The sequence below is a fragment of the Priapulus caudatus genome, unplaced genomic scaffold (assembly GCF_000485595.1).
Source record: "Priapulus caudatus unplaced genomic scaffold, Priapulus_caudatus-5.0.1 Scaffold145, whole genome shotgun sequence".
Taxonomy (NCBI): domain Eukaryota; kingdom Metazoa; phylum Priapulida; class Priapulimorpha; order Priapulimorphida; family Priapulidae; genus Priapulus; species Priapulus caudatus.
Window position 1 is genome coordinate 23,817 of NW_014577206.1, and position 12,253 is coordinate 36,069.

The 12,253-nt window shown below is 53.0% G+C and overlaps 1 protein-coding gene and 1 long non-coding RNA gene across 2 annotated transcripts in view; one reads left to right on the forward strand and one right to left on the reverse strand.

The window, feature by feature from the left end:
* LOC106806156 (tyrosine-protein phosphatase non-receptor type 13-like) overlaps window positions 1–12,253 on the forward strand; it is a gene marked incomplete at its 5' end in the record, with an annotated part of 41,206 nt that overhangs the window by 14,342 nt on the left and 14,611 nt on the right.
* On the reverse strand, window positions 7,123–11,619 carry LOC106806186. The gene is made up of 3 exons (XR_001393509.1): window positions 11,539–11,619; window positions 7,509–7,526; window positions 7,123–7,173 (listed from the first exon to the last, which is right to left on the reverse strand). It is a non-coding gene; the product is annotated as an uncharacterized LOC106806186 (long non-coding RNA).

The following is a 12,253-nucleotide window of genomic DNA, read 5'->3' on the forward strand; positions in this document are numbered from 1 at the left end:
GTGTGTGTGGGAGCCGGGTGTGTGTGGGTTGTCGGTGGTGTGTGTGTGTGTGCATGCGAGCCGGACGCGGCCGAGCGTCAGACGTCGGCAACGTGTTCACTAACGGTTGAGTGCGCGCCCGCGCTGTGTGACTGTGCGTGGATGTGGTGGCGTAGTGTTGTGTGTGTGTGTTGTGCATGCGAGCGAGGCCGGGAGCGTCGCGTCGGAACGTGTTCACTAACGAGTGAGTGCGCGGCTGTGTTGGGTGTGTGTGGCGTGCATGTGTGCATGTGCGTGCGTGCGTGCTGTGGTGTGGGCCTGGGCGGTTGTGTGCTTGTGTGACGTGCGCCGTGGTGTGTGCGTGTAGTGTGTGCTGGTGTTGCTGCACCGTGGTGTGTGTGTGTGTGTGTTGCGTCGCTGCGTGCCGTGCGTGCGTGCGCGTGTGCTGTTGTGTGATGTGTGCCGTGCGTGGTGCGTCGCCGTGCAGTGCAGTTGGCGTGTGGTGTGTTCCGAATGTTCGTGGTGGGCGTCCCCGTCCCATTAGCTGATGTCAATGATCATCGAATTTATACTCGCATCATCGGTTGAACAGTGGCCTCGAAAATCGACGCGCTTGGCTTTATCAAAATATCACCATAATCAATTTCCATTACGAAAAAAAGAAAAAATCCCGAAAATAAAATGCGAAAATTTAGAACTAAAGAAAACTTGGCAAAAAAGTGATGAGAATCAGGAAGATATGCATCCCGCTACTAGTACCAGTAAATATTCCTATTATTAAACATACTATGTATTATACACACAGTAGTAAACAGGCAAAACAAAACAGTAAACAGGGCTAAAACAAGCATCATACATGCACGAACACGTACATGCCCCACACGACGTTACGCACACGCAGGCAATTCAACAACCCCCGAGTAACCGATTGCTAACGATCATCGGTTACTTGCCGTCCAACCGATGCATCGATTACGAAATTACAAACCGCATGACAACACTGACGTCATGCCGCAATCATGGGATTGCTGAAGTATGTATGCAGACGTGATGTCTGTGTGCCGACGTTATACTCTTAATTGCCGTGGATACTTCCGTATTGACCTCTGCCTGACCGTTGCTGACCCTCTGCTCTGGACCTCCCAGAGCACTGAGCGGTCTGGTGGATGACACGTCGTCTGCCGCGGCGACCGCACGACGTGGTGGATGAGGCGTACCGGCTCCAGCATTAGCAGACTTGCTGCCCCGCCGGGCCACCTCGCGCCAGCAGCGCCACGCAGACGCCGGGACGCGACGCAGCGGCTTGGCCGCCCCCACGGCAACACGGGACGATGACGACGCAGCCGGTAGGCGCCCTTCGCGGCAGCCACGCGGGACCGCATGACGACGCAGCAGGTGCGCCGCCCTCGCGCAGCACGCCGGGCAAGCGCGGCGACGGATGCGATCGTTTATGTAATGTAAGGTGAGAGAATTCGGTAGATTTCTACTGCCATTTACTATAACATTAATGCTGCTACTGCTGCCTGCCCTATATGTGTATATAATATATATATATATATTATATATATTTGTAGATATATTTTGTATATATATATATATACATATATATATATATTTGTATATATATATATATATATATATATATAATATATATATTTTAATAATATATTGTATATAATATATATATATATAATTTTAGTATTATATGATATATATATATATTATATAGATATATACAAATATATATACAAAATATATATATAATATATCATATATATATTACATAATATATATACAAATATAATATATATATATATATATTATATATTTGTTATATAATTTGTATTATATATACTATATATATATTGTTATACACTAGCATAAATAATTATAACCGTTCACCATGCAAGTCGCACGCAAAGATTGCCAAGCCCTTACGAAGGAATTTACGACCTTTAATGAATGCCGCTTGTGTTTGCTAGAGACGAAAGTATTAACCTCAAAGATGCAGGACGATCCATGCCAACTGCTAGCCGACACCATTGACCGCGTAAGTGTTGTGACAAGTGAACATCCACCTATTCCGGCCCATCACGAGCATGCCACGCCCAACGCGATAATGTTTTTCCTAGCCTAATACAACTAAATATATACCCTACGTATATATGTAACCTTACTATATAACTAGAACTATACTAAATATCAAAAGAGCGTAATAATACCCCATAGAAGTGCCTACAACGGAAAAACGGGGAAAATAGTGCTATTTTTTCACGACACATTATTCTACTTTGCCTCGAGCTATAATAATTCATTGGTATTGCATTATAGCAGAATTCTTTGCTCTCTAAAACAAGAACCAACCGCTTGTACAATACGAATACTTCTAGGCGGAGATATCGGCTCAACTAAACCTTCCCCTCCACCATGCCAAAACGCCGCCTAGAATAACACTTCTGTCCGCATCCATTCACGCCGGCTAAAGCATTTTGGCTATCGGTTTCCGTCACCGCTTGGAGCCGCTGATAATTGATGTCAGCATGGCCCAAATTTGGTACTCTTACTAAAGCTGCCGTTGTAGCAGACTTAATTAAAAAAACATTGCCCGCGCTCCAATTCATGACGGGCATTAGCCGTGCCTAGCGGAAAGATAATGGGAGAATAAGGGGCCATAAAGGCGATGCCTCCCCGAAAGTCGACCTCCACCCTGCCCACCTGCACCCGAAAAATCATTCATAAAATGTATGGACTTGGAAAAAAACGAAACATCTCAAGCAACCGTTAGAGGGCGTTTAGGTACCGCCCCGAATAATAGCTGGGAGCCCAGGCCGTGTGATGCGCATGTGGGTAGGGAGCCGTTTAGGCAGCCACATATCTCAAGCCGCAGGAGTATTGTATTGACAAACGGTTGGTCTTGCTTTAGAGAGCAAAGAATTCGTGCCTTAATGCGAATACCATAAAATTATTCTAGACGTCGCAGGCAAAGCATAAATAATCATGTCGTGAAATAGTCAACTATTTCCCCGTTTTTCCGTTGCTTACACTCTAGCGTATTGATTCAGCTCTTGTAAATATATATATAATTACTATAAAACAACATAACATCTCCTTACTATAAACAAAATTATTGAATCCCAAGTCTTCAAAATCCTACCGATAAAGTTGCTAGCCTTCAGTCAAGCTTACTCGAAATCTTTAGCGTCTGTTTTCAGCGCATGAACACCAAATTTGTCACCGTTTGCCAGAGCCTACTTCTGTCTGGCCAAGCATTTGTCTTTTCAGATCTCCCAATTCCGGCATTATCACCATGCAGCCTCTAATCGCATCTTCGCGGAGGCAACGATCAGTAAACGTAAACATTGAGCAAATAGAGAAAAACACGTCAAAGTTGCCGTACGATCCGCCGTACCAATCCCGCGTTACGGATCCCAGTACAATCCCCCTTTCCATTTTTCGCTTTCCAGAGTATCGCCTACCTGCCTTACAGCGATTCAGATGATTCCCGTCGTCGGAGTCGCCCCCTGGTGCACCGCGGCCGGCCTGCGACTGCGCAAGGTTTCAGGGGAGCCAGAGCCGATCGGAATCACGCATCGTCGGCGCGCATGAGGACGCGCGTTCGCGGAACGTAGTCGCGGATCTTCGTGAAGGCACGTGTGTGTTCCCGGAGGACACGCGCCCACGTCGACACAAGGAACGCTGGAGACCATGGTTAGCCCCTACTATACGACGGTCAAACAACATCGACAATCATATCGATAATCTATATAATATCGACTTAAATATATATATGATAAACAGTCTATTAATATATATATAATCAATATCTAATACTATCTATGAATTAATTGATAATAAATTGCTGCCCGCCGTCGCGTTAATGCGCCCCGAATATTATCGCTCTCGCAACGCTGGCGCTCCCTGGGCTGGCAGCGGTTTGTCGCGCGTGGTCTCTCCATTATGCGCATAAATTAAAAATCGTCGAATATTTCAATCGAGGATTCGTCATGCTCTCGCGGCGGGGGTTTTAATTGGAGATTGTTGGAATTTTCATCCGCATTAAACGCTCATTGTCGTCCGCTCGTTAGGTACGACCGGGCGTTTATAGAGTGCGGCAAACTTATTCCCGCATTGTAGTTTACGCAACGCCCTGCCGCGGTGTTAGTTAAATTTACACTTACAACATGGACCGCTAAATGATACGATATGTTACATAGTATAACATTATCAAAATAATGCTGCCCACTCAACAGGCGCATGCATGATACACGCACGCGCAACGCACGCGCACCCCCATACCATGCAGCATAGACTCGCGGCCCTCACGCTCTCTCCCGCAGTCGTGACCGCCATCTGACGAATAAACGGCTTGCCAGTCTAGACGGCACTGCCGCAGCAGCGAGGCGGTTCTCGCCCTCATCACGCTCGCCCCGCGACATCGTCCACTTCACTTTTCGGCCCCCGCCCCGGGAACGGGCGCCACCGTCCCGCACCACCTCCACCAGCGGCGTCCCCGCGACTCGCGAGCGCACACACCACGAGGACACATTGGAGCCACGGAGGCTCGCTCGCTGCTCAGCGACCCGGTCAGCGGGTCGCGCGAGGCGGCGAAGCGGCGCAGCGACCGCTGACGGCGCGGAGTCGGGAGGCCAGCGCCGCCTGGGTCGCCTGGACCGCAAGAGCTCGCCGCCGAGCGCCGCCAGCCCCCCCTGGAGGCGGAGCCTGAAGCGTGCCAGCAACCCCCTGCCGAGCACGCGCTTCGACGACGAGCGACACGACGGCGCACGGGCGATTCAGGCCTCCCCTCTTGCTGTCAGACCGTCAGGCCGCACCTCCTGCGAGAAGAGGGCGCTGATTATCGGCGACGACGACTCGACGCAAGGCGGCGACGCCGACGCGAGACGAATAGAACGCGCCGCCGCCTGCCGCCCCTCGACATCGCCGCCGGCGAAACGGCGGGAGGCGGAGGAGCTGAGGAAGGGGGCCGCCGCCGTCGGCGCCCGGAGCAGTCCGCCGTGCAGGCGTCACAACGCCGCTGCCTCGTCCACCGCACTCCAGCGCCTCTAGCCGTGCGACTTTCCGATCAGTCGGCACGTCGCTGTACATCGCGACGAAAGTTCGCGCTGCGTCCCGATGGGGTCGCCGCCGCGAGCTCTTTCTCGCCGTTCCCGAGGACCCCGCCGGTCGGTCCGCACCGCCATTGCCGCCGTGTAACCCCCGCCGGCTGCTCTCGACCTCGACGCCCGCGGCCGCCCCTGGCACGCTGGCGGTCTTCCGCCCGGAGGATTTCCCGACTGACGCACGCCGTCCGGCGCTGGAAAACGAAGGCGCGGCCGGCTTTGCCGATCGGAGGCTGCGTCGGCGGCGGAAACGACCGACGACGACGACACTGACGTCTGCGAAAACATTGCTGCAGCGCAGTGGAACTACCCGCCCAGCGGCAGTGGCGGCCCCCATCCCAGGAGCCAGCAGCAGCAGCCCAGGCAGCACTCGCACAGCAAACGACGGCCGCGCCACGCACGACGCGACTACGACCTCGCGCCGCCGTTTCGACGTCAGCGCATCTTCGCGACGTCGGACGACGACGACGGCGGCGCGAGTTTGGGCGAGTCGCCGACGCTCGGTCGCCGCGCGACCGCGTCGAGGATTCCGCCGTCGCTGGCCACGTTTCACCAACCGAAGCGCGCCATCTTACAGGACGGCCGGACGTCGGCGCAGGCTGCAGCTCGTCGTGCTGCCTGCCCGCGGCGCACCCCTGGAGGAAGCGGGGGTGCAGTGAGCAAGGTCGCCGTGGATCGCGCGCCTGCAGGAGGAGAAGCAGACGGCCCTGACCGGCAGGCAGAGGGACCGCGACTTAGAGCGAAAGACGAGTGCGGGACGCAGAGAAGAGGTGCAGGACCGGAGGAGGAGGAGGAGCGAAGAAGAAGCCAGAAAGCACGAGAGTGAGGAGGAGGAGGCAGCGAGGAGCAGGAGGAGGAGGAGGAGGCATCCGGATACGCGTGTGATCGACGTAAGCGACGCGACAGCGGCGCGAGACGGCGACGGCCGAGCGCCAGGGGGCGCCGCCGCCCTGCAGCTCTCCGCGCTCCGTCAGCGCCAAGTACCGACAGCGTCGACGACATCGTCGCATCGCCGTCGGCAGGGGGCGCCACGACGGCGGGAAGAGCGGCGCTTGCGCGGCTCACGACGAGTCTCAGTGCGAGCGCGACGCCGACGGGACACCGAAGACAAGGTCTGAGACATCGAGGACGTACTGAGTGAAAGGCGTACCTGCAAGACACTGAATTCCTGAGCACACTGCGTACAGAATAATGAGATGCTGATATGTGATGAGGACACTGAGACAAGGCTTGAGATACTGATATGGGATGAGACATCTAAGACAAGGTGAGCACACTGAGACAAGGTGACGACAACTGATATAGGATGAGATACTTAAGCAACAAGGTGGAATACTGATATGGATGAGACCACTGAGACGAGGTGGGCCTTGAGATGTGGTGAGACATGGGATGACGACACTGAGGACAGGATCATGAGGGTGTGATACTGAGACAGGATGAGACACTGTGATGTGGTGAGACACTGAGACAAGGATGAGACACTGGTACAGGATGAGATGCTGGTACAGGATGAGTCACTGAGACAAGGTGAGACACTGAGACAAGATGAAGGCGATACTGATATGGATGAGATACTAAGACAAGGTTGATATAACTGATATGGGATGATGACACTAAGCACAAGGTGAGACACTAACGAGCAAGATGAGACATCTGATATGGGATAGTCACTGAACAAGCTGTTGAGACACTGACATGGTGATGAGACACTGAGACAAGGCTGCAGACACTGAGACAAGATGAGTATACTGATATGCGCGCATGAGCATACTAAGACAAGGTGACGATACTATGATATGGAAATGAGACACTAAGACAGCCGTGAACACTAAGACAAGATGCAGACACTTGATATGGATGAGTCACTGAGACAAGTGAGACACTGACATGGGCATGAAACGATACTGATATCGGCATGAGACACTGACGACAACGTGAGACACTGAGACAAGGTGAGGACACCTACATGTGATGAGACCACTAAGACAAGGCTGAGATACTGATATGGGATGAGACACTGCAGGACAAGGTGAGACACTGAGACAAGGTGAGACACTGATATGGGATGAGACAACTAAGACAAGGTGCAGACACTGATATGGGATGCAGACACTGGAGACAAGGTGAGACACTGACATGGGATGCAAGCACACTAAAGACAAGCCAATTGAGACACTAATGGATGAGTCACTGACGAACAAGGTGCAGCGACACTGACATGCGGATGAATACTATATGGGATGAGGACACTTTGAAGACAAGGTTGAGATCACTGACGACAAGGTGAGCACACTGACGATGCTGATGAGACACTAAGACAAGCGTGAGATACTGAGATGGATGAGTCACTGCAGACAAGCGTGAGAACACTGACATGGGCATGAGACACTGAGACAAGGCGTAAGTCACTGAGACAAGGTGAGACAGCTGACATGGATGAGATACTGATATGGGATGAGCACACTGCAGACAAGCTGAGACACTGAGACAAGTGAGACACTGACAGTGATGCAGGACACTAAGACAAGGCTGAGATACTTGATATGGGATGGAGTCACTGAGACCAAGGCTGAAACACTGACATGGGCATGACGACACTGAGACAAGCGTGAGACACTGAGACAAGAATAGAGATTACTATTTGTATACATAGATAAATAATTATAACGTTCGATAACGCAAGATTGCAAGCCCTTTACGAAGGAATTTACGACCTTTAATGAATGCTCTTGTGTTTGCAGACGAAAGTATTACCTCAAAGGATGAGACGATCATGCCAACTGCTAGCGAGACCATGAGCGGTAAGTGTGTGACAAGTGAACATCCTACCTATCCGCCCATCACGAGACGCCATGCCCCACGCGATAATGTTTTTCCTAGCTAATACAACTAAATATATACCCTACTATATATATACCTTACTATATAACTAAACTACTAAATATATATATAACTAGAGCACTCGGAGAGCGCAGACCTCCGCCAAGGCAGCTCAATTCTCTCACTGTGAAAATTTTTATTAATTCATTAATTAATTAAATAATTAATTGGATCCGGATCACCACCAAAATGTCATCAATTGTAAGTTACACCATTTCTGACCTATCCTGAAAATTTAATTAATTAATTAATTGGATCCAGATCACCACCAAAATGTAATCAATTCTAAGTTAACCCATTTCTGACCTATCCTGAAAATTTTATTAATTAATTAATTAATTAATTGATTGGATCCGGATCACTACCAAAATCTAATCAATTCTAAGTTAGCCCATTTCTGAGCTATCCTGAAAATTTTATGACAATCCGTCCATAACTTTTTCAGTTAGGCTGTACACAAACAAACAAACACACAAACCAATTAACAAACACACCGGTGAAAACATAACATCCTGCCAACCCCTTGCCAACAACATCGTGGCCAACTACAACTAAATATATACCTTACTATATATATACCATATAACTAAACTACTAAATATATATATAACTATACTATAACTACTATAACTAACAACATCCACTAAAACTACATAGCTGATTAGCTGACACTAATCTACTAACAACATCTCCTACTATAACAAAATATTAATCAGTCTTAAAATCCTACGATAAAGTTGCTAGCTTCAGTCAAGCTTACTCGAAATCTAGGTCTGTTTCACGCATGAAACACCAAATTTGTCACGTTGAGGCACTTTGTTGCCAAGCATTGTCTTTTAGATCTCCCAATTCCGGCATTCATCACCAGGCAGCTCTAATCGATCTTCGCGGAGCAACGATCCAGTAAACGTAAACATGAGCAAAAAAAACACGTCAAGTTGCGGTACGATCCGGTACAATCCGCTTTCCATTTTTCGTTCCAGAGTCGCTGTACCAGCGATTCCAGATGATTCCGTCGTCGGAGTCGCCCCCTGGTGGCACCGCGGCCGTGCGACTGCGCAAGGTTCCGGGGAGAGGGATCGGAATCACGATCGTCGGCGGAGAGGACGCGCGTTCCGGGAACGTAGTCGGGATCTTCGTGAAGGACGTTGTTCCCGGAGGAACGGCCGACGTCGAAGGAACGCTGAGACCAGGTAGCGCCCTCTATACGACGTCAACTACATCGACAATCATATCGATAATCTATAATTTCGACTTAATATAATATGATAAACATTTAAATATATAAATATAATCAATATTAATACTATCTAAGAATTAATCTGTAATAATGCCTGCCGGTCGTGTTTACGCGTGAATTTATCGCTTCGCACGCCGGCGCTCCCTGGTGGCGGTGTCCTCACATGCGTCTTCCATTGCGCATAAATTAAAATCGTCGAATTTCAATCGAGGATTAGTCTGAGGCGGCGGCGGGGTTTTAATGAGATTGTGGAATTTTCATCGCAATTAAACGCTCATTGTGTCGTCGTTAGGCATAGAGTGCGAATAATTTATTGTGATTAGTTACGCAACGCGCCGCGGTGGTTAAATTTACATTACAAATGGCCGCTAATTGATACGATATGTTACATGTATAAATATCAATATGTCCCACTCACATGGGCATGCATGTACACGCGCGCGCACGCACGCACGCACGCACGCGCACCCCCCCCCTCTCATACACGCACATAGACTGCGCCCTCACGCCTCTCTCCCTGCAGGTGACCGCATCCTGACGATAAACGGCGCCAGTCTAGACGGACTGCCGCAGCAGGAGGCGGTCTCTCTCATCACGTCCGCCCGCGACATCGTCCACTTCACCGTCGCCCGCCCCGCGGGGGCGCCACCGTCCCGCGACCACCTCCACCAGGCGGCGTCGGCGAGCGAGCGCCACGACCCCGAGACATTGGAGCCACGGAGGTCGTCGCTGCTCAGCGACCCGGGTCAGGGGTCGGCGGAGGCGGCAGAGGCGGCGGAGGCAGCGCGGGACCTGACGGGGGGAGTCGGAGGCCAGCTGCGCCGGTCGCCGTGGACCGCAGAGCTCGCCGCCGAGGCGCAGCGCCCCCTGGAGGCGGAGCTGAGCGTGCAGCACCCCCTGGAGACATCGTTCGACGACAGCGACGACGAGGCGGCGATCAGCGCCCTCTTGTGCCAGACATCGGCCGACCTCCTGCGAGAGCGGGCGCTGATATCGGGCGACGACGACTCGGACGCGGCGACGCCGACGCGAGACAATAGAACGCGCCCGCCGCTGCCTCCCCTCGACATCGCCGCGGCGACGACGGCGGAGGAGGAGGAGGAAGGGGGCGCCGCCGTCGGCCCCAGCAGTCCGCTGCGGCGTCACAACGCGCTGCTCGTCCACCGGCACTCCAGCGCCTCTAGTGGCGACTTTCACGTCGTCGGCACGTCGCTGACATCGCCGACGAAGTTCGCGCTCGTCCGCGAGGGGTCGCCGCCGGAGCTCTTCTCGGTTCCCGAGGACCCCGCCGGGCCCCGCCGGTGCGCCGCCACCTGCCCTCCCGCGTGCCCCGCCGGTGCTCTCGACCTCGACGGCCCGGCGGCGCCCCCTGGCGACGCGGCGGCTCCTCCGCCGGAGGATTTCCGCGACGACGACGCCGTCGCCGTGGAAACGAAGGGCGGCCGGTTTGCGATCGGAGGCTGCGTCGGCGCGGAAACGGACGACGACGACGACACGACGTTGGAAAACATTCTCAGCGAGTGGAACCACCCGCAGGGCGGTGGCGCCCCCTCCCAGCAGCAGCAGCAGCAGCAGCACGTCGCCACGGCAACGACGCGCGCCCACGACGACGCGACCTACGACCTCGCCGCCGTTGACGTCAGCGCCATCTCGCGGACGTCGGAGACGACGACGGCGGCGGAGTTTGCGAGTCGCGACGCGTCGGTCGCCGCGGCGACCGCGTCCGAGGATTCCGCGTTGCTGGACGTTCGCGCGAGCGGCGCCATCTATAGGACGTCGGACGTCGGCGAGGCTGAGCTCGTCGTGCTGCTGCCGCGGCGCCCCCTGGAGGAAGCGGAGGTCATGAGGAAGGTCGCCGTGGATCGCACGCTGCAGGAGGAGATCGACGACCTCGCCGAGGAGAGGGACCGCGACTTAGAGGAAGACGAGGCGGACGAGAAGATGGTGCAGGAGGAGGAGGAGGAGGAGGAGGAGGAGGAGGAGGGATCCGGATACGGTGTGTCCGAGCGTAAGGACGACAGCGGGCGCGAGACGGCGGACGCGACGCCGCCAGGGGGCGCCGCCGCCCTGCAGCTCTCCGCGCTCGTCAGCGCCAAGTACCGACAGTCGTCCGACGACGACGTCGATCGCCTTCCGGCAGGGGGCGCCACCGACGGCGGGAAGAGGGCGCTGGCGCGGCTCACGACGAGTCTCAGTCCGAGCGCGACGCCGACGGACACCGAGACAAGGTGAGACATCGAGACGTACTGAGACGTACTGAGACACTGAGATGTGGTGAGACACTGGTACAGAATGAGATGCTGATATGGGATGAGACACTGAGACAAGGTGAGATACTGATATGGGATGAGACACTGAGACAAGGTGAGATACTGATATGGGATGAGACACTGAGACAAGGTGAGACACTGAGACAAGGTGAGATACTGATATGGGATGAGACACTGAGACAAGGTGAGACACTGAGACAGGATGAGTCACTGAGGCAAGGTGAGACACTGATACAGGATGAGTCACTGAGACAAGGTGAGACACTGAGACAAGGTGAGTCACTGACACAATGTGAGACACTGAGACAAGATGAGACACTGAGACAAGGTGAGACACTGTTAATGAGACACCGCGGTGGCGCTGTCGTTGCAGCGAGGAGTCGGCGAGCGAGGGCGAGATGACGCTAAACACGGAGGCGCAACCTGGTGACGAGTTCCAGTGTCGTCTGCAGAAGCTGCACGGCAGTCTGGGCCTCGCGATATCGGTGAGTCAACCCTGACCAATGGCGTCGCGACGGCGGGTTCTAAAAGACGATGCTTAGCAGCGAGGTCTCTAGTTAGTACGGATTACAGGAGCTCTGTTGCAGACCTGCCAACCCTTACGATGTTTTCGTTTTCCTTACGAATCCCATGATGTTTCTACGAATGTACGATCAAACTGAAAAACTTACGATTTTTTACGACTTGTGAAAATTGATGTTTTTTACATTGTGAGCCGAGAAATATCTGGCGATTGTGGGCGCAGCCATATTGGATCACGCGTT